The following is a 15,019-nucleotide window of genomic DNA, read 5'->3' on the forward strand; positions in this document are numbered from 1 at the left end:
AAGTCACTGTCCAAGCAGTGTAATCTTTCACAAAGATCTTTGAGTAGCGTTATTCTGATCAACCACGTAAATGAGTCTGGTACGCGAGTTCATCAGAAACAGAAACTATATCACTCTTTCCCTCTAAAAAAAAATCCTTGCCTATCACGTGCTTCTGTTTTCCGGTGAATATCACATGCTTTAATTCATATCACATCCCCTCTTATTCTTTAATCATATCAAATAGTATTTATTTTTGAGGGGAAATAAAATTTAATTTAATTTTCCCAAGACACCTTATTGCTTATGTCAATTAATCAACTAGTAGATTTGTTTCCCCCATACATAAAGGAAAGGGCTTCATGATTCTTGGAAGCCAGCCACATTTAGTTGTTCTCTCTACTTTGCGTTTTCTTTCTTTCTTCTCCACAAAGCAGAAAAAAAAAAATCAAAACCATAGAAAACAAAAACAACAATTGTAAGATGGATTGGGTACGAGGAGAAACAGTTGGTAGAGGAAGCTTTGCAACTGTTAATTTAGTTATACCCATTGTTATCAAAAACGCGACTTAAGTCCCAAAATCCTGGTTTTTGCGACTTTGCGTAGCTTCAACGACTCAAATCCATAGCAAAGACCTAAAAACAGGCAAAATCCTATCAAAATCGCATAAAATCGCACAAAATCGTGAAATCTGTTCAAAATCGCGGGATTTTGATGGATTTTGAAGGATTTTGTTCATTTTTTGATAAGGGTCAATTTTTGACCCGGTTCGTAAATTGACCCGATTTGAATCCATTACTCGGTTCTATAAATACCCTAAAGGCCAAAAATTTTCATTTTTTCACTTCCCCCACACTTTCCTTCATTCTTTGTAACTACTAAAGAATATTTGTATCTAGGCTTTGAGTCATTTATGTATATGTATTTTGTGGACTTTGAACTTTAGTCATTTATGACTATATGCAATTTATAACATATATTTAACATTATTTTTGCTTTGGTAGAATCCTCGATTTTGATTGCGATTTTACGAGTCCCGACTTTGCTATCCTATATCGATTCTACAAAAGTCCTTGAGTAAAATCCTTCGATTTTAATTGCGATTTTACGAGTCCCGATTTTACTACTCCCCTTCGACTTGAAGTAAAGTCCCGATTTTGATAACCTTGGTTATACCTAAAGGAAATTCATATTCCACTCCGACAGCCGTCAAAACATCCGATGATTATTCATCCACGCCAATTTTATTTTTTGTATTTTTTTTATTTTAATAATTTCACATTCTTTTACGGAAACAATTCAACCTTATTTCTTAAGTCACAAAATATCAACTAGTATATTTTTTTCCCATATATAAAGGAAAGGGTTTCTTGATTCTTGGAAGCCATCCACAGTTAGTTGAGTTTTCTTTCTTCTACACAAAGCAAAAAAACCAAAACCTTAGAAACAAAAACAACAATTGTAAGATGGATTGGGTACGAGGAGAAACTGTTGGAAGAGGAAGCTTTGCAACTGTTAATTTAGTTATACCCAAATTTGCAAATTCATATTCAACTCCGACAGCCGTCAAAACATCCGAGGTTTCAACCTCGTCTTCACTCAAAAACGAGAAACATGTTCTTCATAAACTAGGTTCTTGTCAAAGAATTATTCCTTGTTTCGGAGATGATTATACTTTCGAGAATGGCAAAGAGTATTACAATTTATTTCTCGAATATGCCTCCGCAGGAACGCTCTCCGATCAACTGAAACTCAATGGTGGCCGGATACCGGAGCAACACATTCGTTGTTACACGAGGTCAATCGTTGAGGGTCTTGATCATATTCATCGCAATGGATTTGTTCATTGTGATATAAAGCTTCAAAATATTTTGGTATTCAATGATGGTGATATCAAAATTGCTGATTTTGGTCTTGCCAAGAAAACAGGGGAAAAACAGAGTTTTGAATGCAGGGGAACTCCACTTTTTATGTCGCCGGAATCAGTGAAAGACGGCGAGTATGAATCTCCGGCGGATATATGGGCACTTGGGTGTGCGGTGGTGGAGATGGTGACTGGAAAACCAGCTTGGAATTTGGAGAAAGATTCGAATATATGGTCGTTGTTGCTTCGAATTGGTGCCGGAGTAGAATCGCCGGTGATACCAGAAGAATTGTCGAAAGAAGGAAAAGATTTTGTAGAGAAGTGTTTTGTGAAAGATCAAAGAAAAAGATGGACGGCTGAGATGCTTTTGAATCATCCTTTTATTGAAGATGTGAAGAATGTTGATGAGTCGTCACCAAGAAATCATTTTGATTTCAATGATTGGGTTTCTAGTGTGAGTGATTCGGTTCTGAATTCACCGGAATCAGAAGAATTAAGTCCATGGGATTTTGATTCTAGTTTTGGTTCCGCGGTGGACCGGCTCCAGCAGCTTGTGACTGATGAACGGTTGGTGAGTTCGTCGGAATTAGATAGTTGGATTAGTGTAAGGTGAAATTGGAGGTAGAAATGGATCATTGTGATTTTTTGGTAACAATGATCGTTGTGATTAATTAGGTCCTGGTTTGATTTTGATTATTCAAATTCGTTTATTCTATAGAATGTACATAGATTCTTGATTTGAGATCTTATTACTTGGTGGTGGAAGAGTTTTACTTGCGAGTTGGGACGATTGTGGCCCTTTGTACATAGAGGCTGATTTTACAATACAATACAATACTATATTTTTATCTTTACTCAATTGCTATTATTTGATTGATTTTTAGATTGAATTTTGAAGAATTGTCGATAATTCATTTAACACTTAATAAAAAAATTTAATTATAAGTAACTTTTTTCCCTAAAAAAGAAAGTAACTTTTTTTTTAGAGGTAGTTATAAGTAACTTCTAAATTTGTGAACAAGGTGCAGCTAATTTTTATTGTGTTAAGTATATCATCACTCACCCCATTCGCAAAAAACAACCTAAAAGGATGAACATTATCATTCAACGGATGATTGCTTGCTGGCACAAAGAGAGATATAAACAAGGTTTATAACCTTTCTGTTGGTTAATTCGGTGTCAAATATCCAAAAAGTTTATTCTTTTGGCTTTAACTCTTCGTTGACAAATATTTTGTCAAAGGGTAAAAACTATGAATGACTTGGTGTTGGTTGACATTTATTTCTTCCTTTTAATTATGATTTCCGTTGACAATGTTGATTAGAACTTTCAAATTTCAAGTGTGAAAGTATAAAGTCATTGGAAACACTTGGGCCTCCAGGTTGATAACAATACAAGAGTGAATAACAAAGACGGCTAGAGTTTCATTAGAATGACAATGCTTAACATTATAAAAGGTTACTAGAGAATATATATATATATATATATAACCTAACGAACTCTAAATTAATAGGCCCAATAACATAGTCCGACTCTAAACTAACAGACCCGATATTTTATTATCTAACACCTACCCTCAAACTCATGATGCATCACAAAGAAGCATTGTGAGTTTGTCAAACAAAATACGAAAAACATACTAAATAATATAAAGTTCTAACACTACCCCTCAAGCTAAAGCTTACTAAGCTTTAAGCTTGTTACAAATTAACCCAGAAAAATAAACCAAAGCTATCAGCAAAACCAATGGAGAGCAGCAACCAACCAAAGTAAGTTATCTTCGTAGAGAGCAGCAAGAACCATCACCATCAACCAAACAAAGAGAGAACCATCCAAACAATAGAACCAGTAGAGAGAAGCAGTCATGCATAAGAACCAATAGAGGAGTAACCAAAGAATCATCAAAAGTGGAAGAAGTGCAATCAGAAGAATCAACGGTGAGAGAAATGCAATCAATCAGAAGAACCAAAGGGGGAAGAAGTGCAATCAATCAGAAGAACCAAAGGGGCAGAAGAAACCAAATTGTGAGCACTCGACTCACTAAACAACCAAATGTGAGAACTAGACTCACCAAACAACCAAATTGAAGAATCAAACGGGGGGGGGGGGGGGGAAGAAACCAAATTGTGAGCATTCGACTCACCAAACAACCAAATTGAAGAATCAGACAAGGAGAGAAGAAACCAAATTGTGAGCATTCGACTCACCAAAGAACCAAATGTGAGAACTAGACCCACCATACAACCAAATTGAAGAAACAGAAGGGCGGAGAAGAAACCAAATTGAACAAAACCAAACGAATCCAAATCAAACCGAATGAAAGTAAATTGAGATAAATTAAAGAGCCAAAATGAACCGAACCAAACGAACCAAGACAAGCTGAACCAAAGCAACCAGAGACAGACAGAGACGAACAACCAATTAACCAAATACAAAGAAACACACAAAGACTGAAACAACCCACAATCAAAGAACTTGACTCAAACAACCAACACACAAGGAAATAGACTCAAACAAATAAACCAAAAACATAAACTTGTCTGAACAAAAATAACACCCACAAACATACCATGACTCGAACAAAAATAGAAAATCATAACTAAGGGTCACAAAGGAAGAAAGGATCATAACAGTTAGCACACGCAAACAAACACCCAAACGAAACAATGATATTCTTTAAACAAATTCCAAATTGCATGCTAAATCCATTTTTTTTTGACGGCAGGTATCTAAATCCAAATAAGAAATGAACTAAAGAACTAATAATCAACAATTTGAATCTTTGACCAACCAATGAGAAACAGGAACAAATGTCACAACTCATCAAACCCAAAAATAGCTGCCGTATGTAGAGAAGAGAAGCGAAGTTGCCGAATTGAAAACCATCGTAAGACCCATTAAGCGAATTCCCAATCAACAAACAAATAGTCTTCGGTGCAACAGACGAGAGAACAAAGAGAACGGAGCAAATTGCAAACCAATTTTCAAAAAAATCACCAATCAAGAAATCAAATCAAACAAACAACATTCCCAAACTTTTTGTGTTGGGAATTCAACAGCGGAAGCGACGAGTGGTTCAAGGGGGATCGAACCATGCTCTGATACCATGATAACAATACAAATGCAAAATAGAGAAAGAGTGAATAACAAAGACGGCTAGAGTTTCATTAGAATGACAATGCTTAACATTCTAAAAGGTTGCTAGAGAATATATATATATATATATATATATATATATATATATATATATATATATATATATAACCTAATGGACTCTAAATTAATAGGCCCAATAACATAGTCCGACTCTAAACTAACAGACCCGATATTTTATTATCTAACACAGGTATCATTTGCCAGCCAAGAAACAACTCTTTCAACATTTTGGAAACAAGGAATATTTTAGTGTCTATCTACTAAAAATAGAACTCGAGTGAAAAATTCTACTTTTAATTGTGTAAAAAGATTCCTGGCCAATTTCTAATGGAGCACCATCTAAATTTACTCTAGCTCTTATGACAATGATTATGTTATCACATGCATAAGAAATGGAAGATGAAAAGAAAAGTGATATGGTATGTGATTAGAATGTTGGCTAGAGTTGAGCAGTAACCGTCAAAATGCAAGTTCGGATACTTGCAAACATTCTGACGCTCAAGTCAATAAGAGAGTATGAGTGAGGGGTATTGATAGCATGGAAGTATTGTATATTGTGTTGTGGTCTAGCGACCTATTTATACAGTTAAGAAATGAGTTATTTGGATAACAGTGGAGACGCACTTAAGAACTGTGACTATTAGTGTTGAAACCGTCGTTGGTTTACTAAATTAAAAAAAAAAAAAAATGTTTTCTAGATAGACTCGGTTCCCTTGAAACATCCAATAAAATAGAGCTTGTCTTCAAATTGGTATTCTTATTAAACTGTTCAACTTTTGTGTTACATAGAATTAAAATGGAAAAGAACAATAAACGTGTTTATAATTCATTTGTTTCCCCATAGATGACCATTAAGGTCGACTTTTTTGGCTGTAACAAGATTAGAAGTCTGCGTTCAATTGGATTGACCAGGCCTAACAACCTTACATTTTCTTTTTGTTTTGGATAAATATTTGCCACTAAAAATTTGATAGTCAATTAATTAATTATACACGTAATTTATAATTAAGAGGACTTTTATTTTTTAGTCTTAGATGTGGTAATCCACTGAAATTAAACTCACACACAACTGTGAGATCCCGGGTTCGAACCCGGATCACGACGTCTGGCCTTGCAATTTCGGCATTTGTCAGGTGAGCTAAGACTTCTAGAAAATTAAGAGGACTTTCTAAAACATATACTCCCTCCGTTTCAAAATGAGCGTCGCTTTAGCCAAAAAAAATTGTTTCAAAATGAATGTCGCTTTCAGTTTCCAATGCAATAATAACTTTTTCTTTTCAATTGTACCCTCCAATTAATACTCTGAACACTACTTTCAAAGTATTACTTTTAAAACTAACCAATAGTTAATAAGGATAATTTGGTAAAATAACCATTCTTTTTCTTTTAATCATTGCATTTCTTAATATGTGTGTAAACACCTAAAACGACACTCATTTTGAAACGGAGGGAGTATTATTATTTTTTGCAAATCCTAAAATTATTTAATCATTTTAGACCTGTGAAGCCCCGATACTTCAAAATGGATGACGCATTGTATCCCCTGCGTATCCTGCATCGATACCTGCCCGATACTTCCTGATACGTATCAGAAGAGTATCCAAAGATTAAATTTTATTTTTTAAAAAATAATTATCTAATACTTCCCGATACGTATCAGGAGAGTATCCAATAATTATCCTGCACTGATACCTGCCCCAATATTTCCCAATTAATGTTAACTAAAATAACTTAACTCCTGAGTACTGATGTGTTCTTTTTTGGATATAGTGTTTATTTTTTGGATAGATTTAGTATAACACTAACAATGTTCCTTTTGGATATAATATAGCAGTGATGGTGCTCTTTTTGGGATATATTGTTTATGGAATTAACTAATCATACTCTCTTAATTGTCAATATTATTTATATTTATGTTGATGTGCTACGAGTCTATGACTGGTTTCTTTTGTTTGTTAATATATTTGCATATTAAAAAAATGGTTATAATTATATTGTTCATTTAATTATATAAGTTTTTTTATTAACGTATCCCAGCCGTATCGTATCTTGATTTTTAAAATTTTTCCGTATCGGCGTATTGGTGCAGTATCGTATCCGTATCGTATCTCGTATCCGGGCTTCACAGTTTTAGACTAAAGTATAGTAGTCATATAGTATATGATTGTTCCACTAATTGCATTTTATCCAACACTTTAAACATTGCATCACGACCAAGCATTATCCGAATCTAGACCAAAGTCATCTAATTGGTATCACTTTCCTTGAACTCAGCTTCCATCAATTATTTTAATTAAAATATCACAACACAACATGAATGTTACAACTTACAACTCTCTCCTTAACTAAAAACTGACTATGACTTTCTTGCAGCCCCCAGATTACAACTTGTCCAAATGGAACAAATATCATTTTAAAATTTAAGTAATAAATAAGATCAATCCTTGTAAAAAGAAAGAGTATGGGAAGGAGAAATGATGATATGATTGGAGGATCAGAAACGCAGATAACAACCAATAAATGAATTTCAAGCATTCCTCAAACTTTAATTTTTTTTAATTTTTAATAATTATTTAAAGTGGAAATCAAAGATTTGACTTCTTGTTACTTTATTGCTATGTTTTCTAACTCTTTAACCTCAGCCATCAAGTAAAAATTGAACCTTCAACAATCCTCAACGTGTTTGGTGTCATGTCCGTGTCAAGGGACACTAACATGACACGGACATACATATACCTACAAACAATCACTTCAACTTATTTAAAATTATTATCGAAGTCTTTGTACGAATGTTAGTGTTGTACTTGTGGTATGTGTTAATATACGAGCTTGATAGATTAAGACCCGTAAAGATGTAATAACCGAAAAAAAAATCCCACTGAAACCGAAAGCAAACAAATCAGAAACGTGACTAGAGAGCTAAAATTAGAGGGTCATACTCACATTTCACGAATCCAAATCAAATTTTCATGAATGCAAAATATATAACTGAGGTCCCTTTTTCTCCTAAAACTTTGATATTTTAACAAATTGTAGCCTATCATTTTCCATAATCTATTGGTCCCACTAATAATAGAGGAATGAATACAATGCAACAAAGTTGAAAGAAGCTTGAAAATGTGCAAAATTGACTAGAAATCAGCCCCCTAACTTTGTTTGTTGCATTGCACCAAAGGGAAAAGTGACAAAATTCGTTAATGTTTCATGCATGTTAGCTTAACTTAACCCTTCACATCAACCTAGAGCCGTCAAACGATGGTTTCTTTGTAAATTGTATCTAACAACAATCCTTTCAAATTTTTGTATTATTTATGTAAGGGAAAGTGAATGATTTGAAGCCAGCTCTTCTTGATACTAGACGAGGGACTATCTACGGTGTTGATACTCCAAATTGATTCAAAATAATATTGGTGGTTGTCATCCACAACTTTGGTGAAAATCAAGGAAAATGAAGGGTATGATATTGGTGGCACGTCTAATTTCTCCAATTACATGGGATAGGCCAAATTTTCAACATTCCCGAGTCAATATCGTAGGCGAAAACACACACGGGACAACGGCAACAATGACAATCACTTGAATGTTTTACGATTTAGGTTGCATCGATATTTTTTGTATGGTCTACATTGCATCAATATTTTTTGTGTGATTTAGATTGTATCGACTTTTTGTATGATCTAGATTTGCATCGTAAATTTAAATGTTTTAAATTGAAACGACAATTTGTATGGTCTAAAATGCATTCAAACTTGTATAAACTGGTGTCTTTCATTTATTATGTACATCATTCACAGAGTTTCCTGTCAAAATGGGTCTGATTAAAATTAGGTCATCGGTTAGGTTTTGCTTAAAAAAAATTATGACGAATGGTTTTGCTTCAAAAAAAATTTGACTCACACTCACAAAGTGTATAGATTAAGGATTTGTAGACTTGAATCCACACCCAAATATATCAAATGAGCACTTGTAAATTTTAAATAACTTTTTCAATATATATTCTATTGTGGAAAGTTTCACTGTCTAGTGTGATTTTATCTTGCTCTAGAGGTTGAGATCAGCACAAATCACTAGTTCATAAAAACCATACACTCAATAATGAAATGTAAATTTACTTATAGAAAAAAATCATAAAACTTACAAACTTATTTTATGTGGATTATACAACTTGTTTATGAAAGAAGGAATAATGCACACAACTTGGTGGAATAAAATGTGCATTGGGATTGCAGAAATTGGATGAAACATAAATGCGTACAATCCAATCCAATATAGGGTTACTTTTTTTTTGAAGAAGCCAATATAGGGCTACTTGATAGCACATGATTGAGGTTTGGTACATGGAATCAGGATCTGCTTATTAGTACAACATAGAACTATGCTTTCTTCCTCTGTCATATTATGTCAACAACACACATGAAATTAAATCATGAAAATGTCCAAAAGAAAAGGCATATCCAACCGACCAACCATGCTTCGGATAGGGGAGGTTGGAATTCCAAGCTTGTGTGAAGTTGAAAGTTGAGATTGCGCTGATGAATAGGCAATTACCTCTCTAAAATTGTAACTTTCGTCATAATCTTTCCCTGACTTTTATAAAACTTTAATTATATTTATAAATATATTTGTATCATGTATTTTTTTAACCACAAAACCTCTATCTCTATGCACAAATGCAAAGATTGATCATTCGAACTGGATATGACTGCAACAGATGACAAAACTTATCCTCAATATATTTAACATTATTGTACTCCCTCCGTTTCAAAATGAGTGTCGTTATAGGTGTTTACACACATATTAAGAAATGCAATGATTAAAAGAAAGAGAATGGTTATTTTACCAAATTATTCTTATTAACTATTGGTTAGTTTTAAAGGTAATACTTTGGAAGTAGTGTACAAAGTATTAATTGGAGGGTACAATTGAAAAGAAAAAGTTATTATTGCATTGGAAACTGAAAGTGACATTCATTTTGAAACAATTTTTTTTTGCTAAAGCGACACTCATTTTGAAACGGAGGGAGTATTATCTAGATGGATTCGAACGAAATCCACTTGTTAATATGAAAAAGATCTCTTAGTATAATATTCTTGAATTATGTACTTTTTTTTTTAAGGATATTTGTTTACATTATCAAATATTATAAGAAAATTTCCGGAGTGTGGGTTGAGCATGTTATGTGGTGCTTGATTTACAAGCAAGTTTGGCATATGAATAACCCATTACTTTGTCATCCAATGACTTTTATCAACAGAGACCACTTGACTATACTCTCTGTTTCATGCAACTAGCAAGCGCCGCAAATCTATTCTACTTCCAAGGCACGATTAATTTAGACTAGTATTCCTTTAATTTTGTGCAGTTAAATTATTCTTGATTTGGCCAATGAAGTAAACCAAGCTGTCCAAGCATGACCATGTTCCTTTTTAACAGAAAAAAATTTAAATTAAATGAAGAGGGATATAACAATGTCAAAGAAAGCATGAAATGCCAACGCATTGTATGGTTAATTAAAATTTCTGTGGAATTAAAAGCCAATGTTTTGATATATCATAGTAGACGGAGAAATGAAATTAAAAAAATAATGTGAAGAGAAAATGGTTAGAAAATTAAGCAATTGGTTAATGGTTTTGGTATATAAATAGGACTGAAAATGAGTTGATTTAAATCGAGTCGAATTCGTCTGAACTCAATTAAAAAAGAATTTGTTATTCTTGAAATTCAACTCGAGTTTGAAGCATATCTTTTTCAGATTGAGTTTGGCTCACTTAAAATTCACAAAAAAATCGGTTCAACTTATTGGATTAAAAGTCAATTCTTTTGGAAGTACATAAGACAGTTGAAACAAACTGACAAAATCGCCTCGCAATTCACCACTATCATGCAACGATCTTAGCATGAGGAACTAAGAAAAAGTGTGTGGTGAGCTTTAGGTTTAAGCACTAATCAATAGGGGTGGGCATGATTCGGTTAACCATATTAACCGAATCGAACCGAATCGAAGTGTTGAAATGGTTTGAAATAACCGAACCAAACTGTTTAAAGTTTGTAACTAACCGAACTGAACCAAAGTTATAGTTCGGTTAACCGTTTGCTTGCTTATTAATCGAACCAAAACCAAAATTTTGAACCGAAATGTATTTTTTTATCCTTTTGCTAATTTAATTGTTTTTTTGTTTTTTTTAAATTTAATTGCAGAGTATTCGAAACATTATTATTATATTAAGTATAATCCATTGATAAACGTTTGTTTGTGAATAATGGTGGTGATGAGAGCAAACGACAGTGTAAACTAGTAAAGGTTACAGAAGGGGAAGCATGTTGCTGCGAGTAGAGATTATATATAGTATACTGCAATTTGATGGCTGATGATGATTCGCAACAATGTGAATGTAAATAGTTTAATTTGTTAAAAGCCATAAATTAGATTAATTTTGGCTAGTTTTGTTCAAAGCACTATTGGACGTCATTGAAATAAATTGGCTCCAATACCCTCTTAAATTACAATGATAATCAAAATTGAGTACAGTTCATAATGGATAATAAAAAGAAGAAATGCCAAAGTTTACTGCTATCACACAAGTAATTTACACACCATTTTGTGACCATTTAATGATATCTGATCATAACTTTCATGATAAATCTTGAAACACATGCTTCCTTAACAATAAAATCAACTTCAGTTTAATGTATAAAGATGCACAATCATTCCTTAGTTACTATTTCAAAAATAAGAGGTGTTGTGTAATTGTGTTATATGGTTATGGTTCGGTTCGGTTCGGTTTGGATAACTGTGGTTATTAATGGTTCAGTTCGGTTAACTAACTGTTATCAAAATAACGGTTCAGTTCAAAAGTTTGTGAAATGGTTCAGTTAATTTTGATATGGTTCGGTTCGGTTATGATCAAATACATCAGTTGATCATTTAACCTAAATAGTAATATTTTTTGTTGTAATAGTGACCGGAAGTCTAATATCTTACTCCCTCCGTCTCACAATTATTGTCTCTTTAACATTTTTTCTTTTTCTCAAAATAATTGTCACTTTACAATACCAATGCAGTATTTATTATTTTTTCCCACTATTATACCTTTATTTATTGAATTTCATCAAACTTAACTATTCTACTAACTACAATTAATAAGGATGTTTTAGTAAATGCAACTAATTTTACCATTGAAATCAACACAATTAATCATTTCCTTAATAATCGTGCCCAAACCTTAAACGACTAATATTGTGAGACGGAGGGAGTATTTCCTAATTCCTTAACATGTAACCCATGCCCCATACTTACTTGATTGCCCCCGGTTCATTAACCTAAATTCATCAACCCATGCCCCATACTTACTTGATTGCCCCCGGTTCATTAACCTAAATTCATCAAAATGCCTTGTGTTGCTGTTGTCGGTGTCCTCATGAATTATCCAATTAATTGTTATATGGATAATATGAAACTGAAGTGCCACTTTTTTTTGTGAATGTGAAAGTCAATATCTTGAATATTAGTATTTTCCTTTTATTAGTGTACTCTCACTTAGCAAATGCGCATTTTAGTTCTGGTCAAATAGAAAGTTCACTGCTGTTTTCACACTGACTCTTCCAAATATACGCGCGTTCTATGCCGACCTCTTTTTTCTTGGAAAAACTGAATTTTACGCAAATGTATCTCAAATAATTCAATTTTTAGTATATAGTAGTACCGGACCCGTTCATGTACATAATAGTACACACCGACTTCCTTTCAATTCATATCTAGAATTAGCTTCAATTTATATTGAAGAAATATAATTAATATAACATTTTTTATATTTATACCAGTATACAAAGAAGACCCAAGAGCTCTCTCAAAAAAAAAAAAACAAGAAGACCCAAGAGCACTTAGATGATAAGATAAATCATCTTTTTTTGTTTAAGTAGAAGTCATACATTCGAATTTATTCATTTATGAGAATACAACAATATTAAATCTTTTGAAGAAGGATTTTGCCATTCACTCGATTCTCAATAGTTACATGCGAAGGATACTCAAATTCACACGAAAAAAGAAGATACATAATTTTTGTGTAACTTTTTCTTTCATTTACACTTTCATTCTTCTTTACTCAATCACATAATAGAATTAATTCTAATTTTAAATATGATTCAAATTAAATTAGATCTTATCATAATTTTTTGTTTTTTTAAGTAGCGTGATTCAAATTAAATTAGATCTTATCATAATTTTTTGTTTTTTTAAGTAGCGTAGTGGCTAGATTCACACACATTATGTGTGGATCTTATCATAATTTTTTGTTTTTTTAAGTAGCGTAGTGGCTAGATTCACACACATTATGTGTGGAGAAGTGGGGAATCCGGGATTCGAACCCCGGCCCCTGCACAAATTATCTCTGGTAGCTACCAACTGAGCTACACTTACGGGACATCTTATCATAATTTAAATTTTAACTAAACTCAATCACATAATAGAATTAATTCTAATTTTAAATATGATTCAAATTAGATCTTATCATAATTTAAATTTTAACTAAATCAAATATAATATTTAAATCAATCATAAACATACAGTGTGTTTATATAAACATCAATCTGATTAGATCCGCAAATATATTAATTTATTATAGTGACAATCTGATTTGGGTTTTATCTGGCTCATAATACAATCATTTTTCAAGTGTCGGTTGCTGATTGTGCTGTTGTAGGAATTCAGCCCGTATAATATTTTAAATCAACGATGTGGAACATGAACCTTATTTTAGTCGGACTCGTACCTTTTAAAAAGAAATAAAATTCCAGCACACATTAAACACCCTTTAAATGGAGGGTATATAATTATGAATTGATTACATTTTTTTAATCAATGATAAGCTTTTTTTGATTAAATTAATGAGCAATAAGTTGATAGATTGAGCTTAGCTCAGTTGTTAAGGATACGCAGGATTGATGTTCGAACTTCGGACACCCTACTTATTCATCTTATTAAGGAAAATTTATAGTCACTAGGTTACTTGAAGAAAAAAGTTGATAGATTGAGCATTCGTTTGGATATGTGTTTTGACTCCAAATATTGCGTCTCGAGGCTTTTCTATCGTGAATTTCTTGAAGCTACAAGTTGTACCGTCAGCTGGACGTGTGTTGAACACTTTGATGGGCCTAGGGGACGTTGTTGTTGTTCTTGCTCCTACACATGTTGTTATTGGTAATGAAATGCAACAGAGATTGTGATTCTTCTTTATCAGTTGTTGATGAAGAAGAAGATTGTGTTGTTCTTGCTTCTTAATTAGTTCGAAAGCCTTAACCTCTGGACAATGATCTCAATTTCCCTCCACCATTGAATGAGGATGACGATGACATGATCCGCGTCACCACCTTGCACCTCTGACTCACCAATGCCGACCAATCTGTCTCATTTGTTGTTGAGAAATAGTTATCTTTTTATCTTCTAATTTGTTTTGGGATTGCAATATAGATTCAGGCATAGGATACACAATAAGAGGCCTCTATCATATACCATCTACTGTGGAGCAGGTTGATCGTTATGACATGACTAATATTGTTTGAAATAAATATGTCCCCTTGAAGGTTTCTTTGTTTGCTTGACGGTTACTTTGCAATCGCATACCAATGAAAGATAATTTCATTCGGCGTAGAATTCTACTGTCAAACTCCAATATGTCTTTGAGTGACTGTTAGATGGAGGAAAGCACCAATCACTTATTTTTGGGATGTGATTATTATGGTAGCATTTGGTATCTCATGCGACAATAGATAGACATTCACTTAGCATGTGTGTTGTACCATTATGATCATCTCATTCAATTTAGAAGTTTAGGAAAATGAAACTAGAAAATGTTGGTGTTCTTTACAATTCATTTGGTTGTTGTTGTATGTGGTTTATTTAGATAGAAAGAAATTGTCGTATGTTTTAGCAAAAAATTGTCTTTGAACCAACTATTTGATAAAGTGAAGCTTCAATCTCTTTGGTGGTTGAAAGTTAAAAACAAAAACTTAGCTTATGT

At 33.0% G+C, this 15,019-nt stretch overlaps 1 pseudogene across 1 annotated transcript; it reads left to right on the forward strand.

Annotated features, from left to right (window-relative positions):
- Positions 1-1,353: 1,353 nt before the first annotated feature.
- On the forward strand, positions 1,354-2,698 carry LOC146901050 (mitogen-activated protein kinase kinase kinase 20 pseudogene; annotated as a pseudogene). The gene has a single exon (XR_015023160.1). The product of XR_015023160.1 is annotated as a mitogen-activated protein kinase kinase kinase 20 pseudogene (transcript).
- Positions 2,699-15,019: the final 12,321 nt, after the last annotated feature.

Source organism: Medicago sativa, chromosome 8, assembly GCF_051527215.1.
Source record: "Medicago sativa cultivar Bolivia chromosome 8, Bolivia_mono, whole genome shotgun sequence".
NCBI classification, from domain to species: domain Eukaryota; kingdom Viridiplantae; phylum Streptophyta; class Magnoliopsida; order Fabales; family Fabaceae; genus Medicago; species Medicago sativa.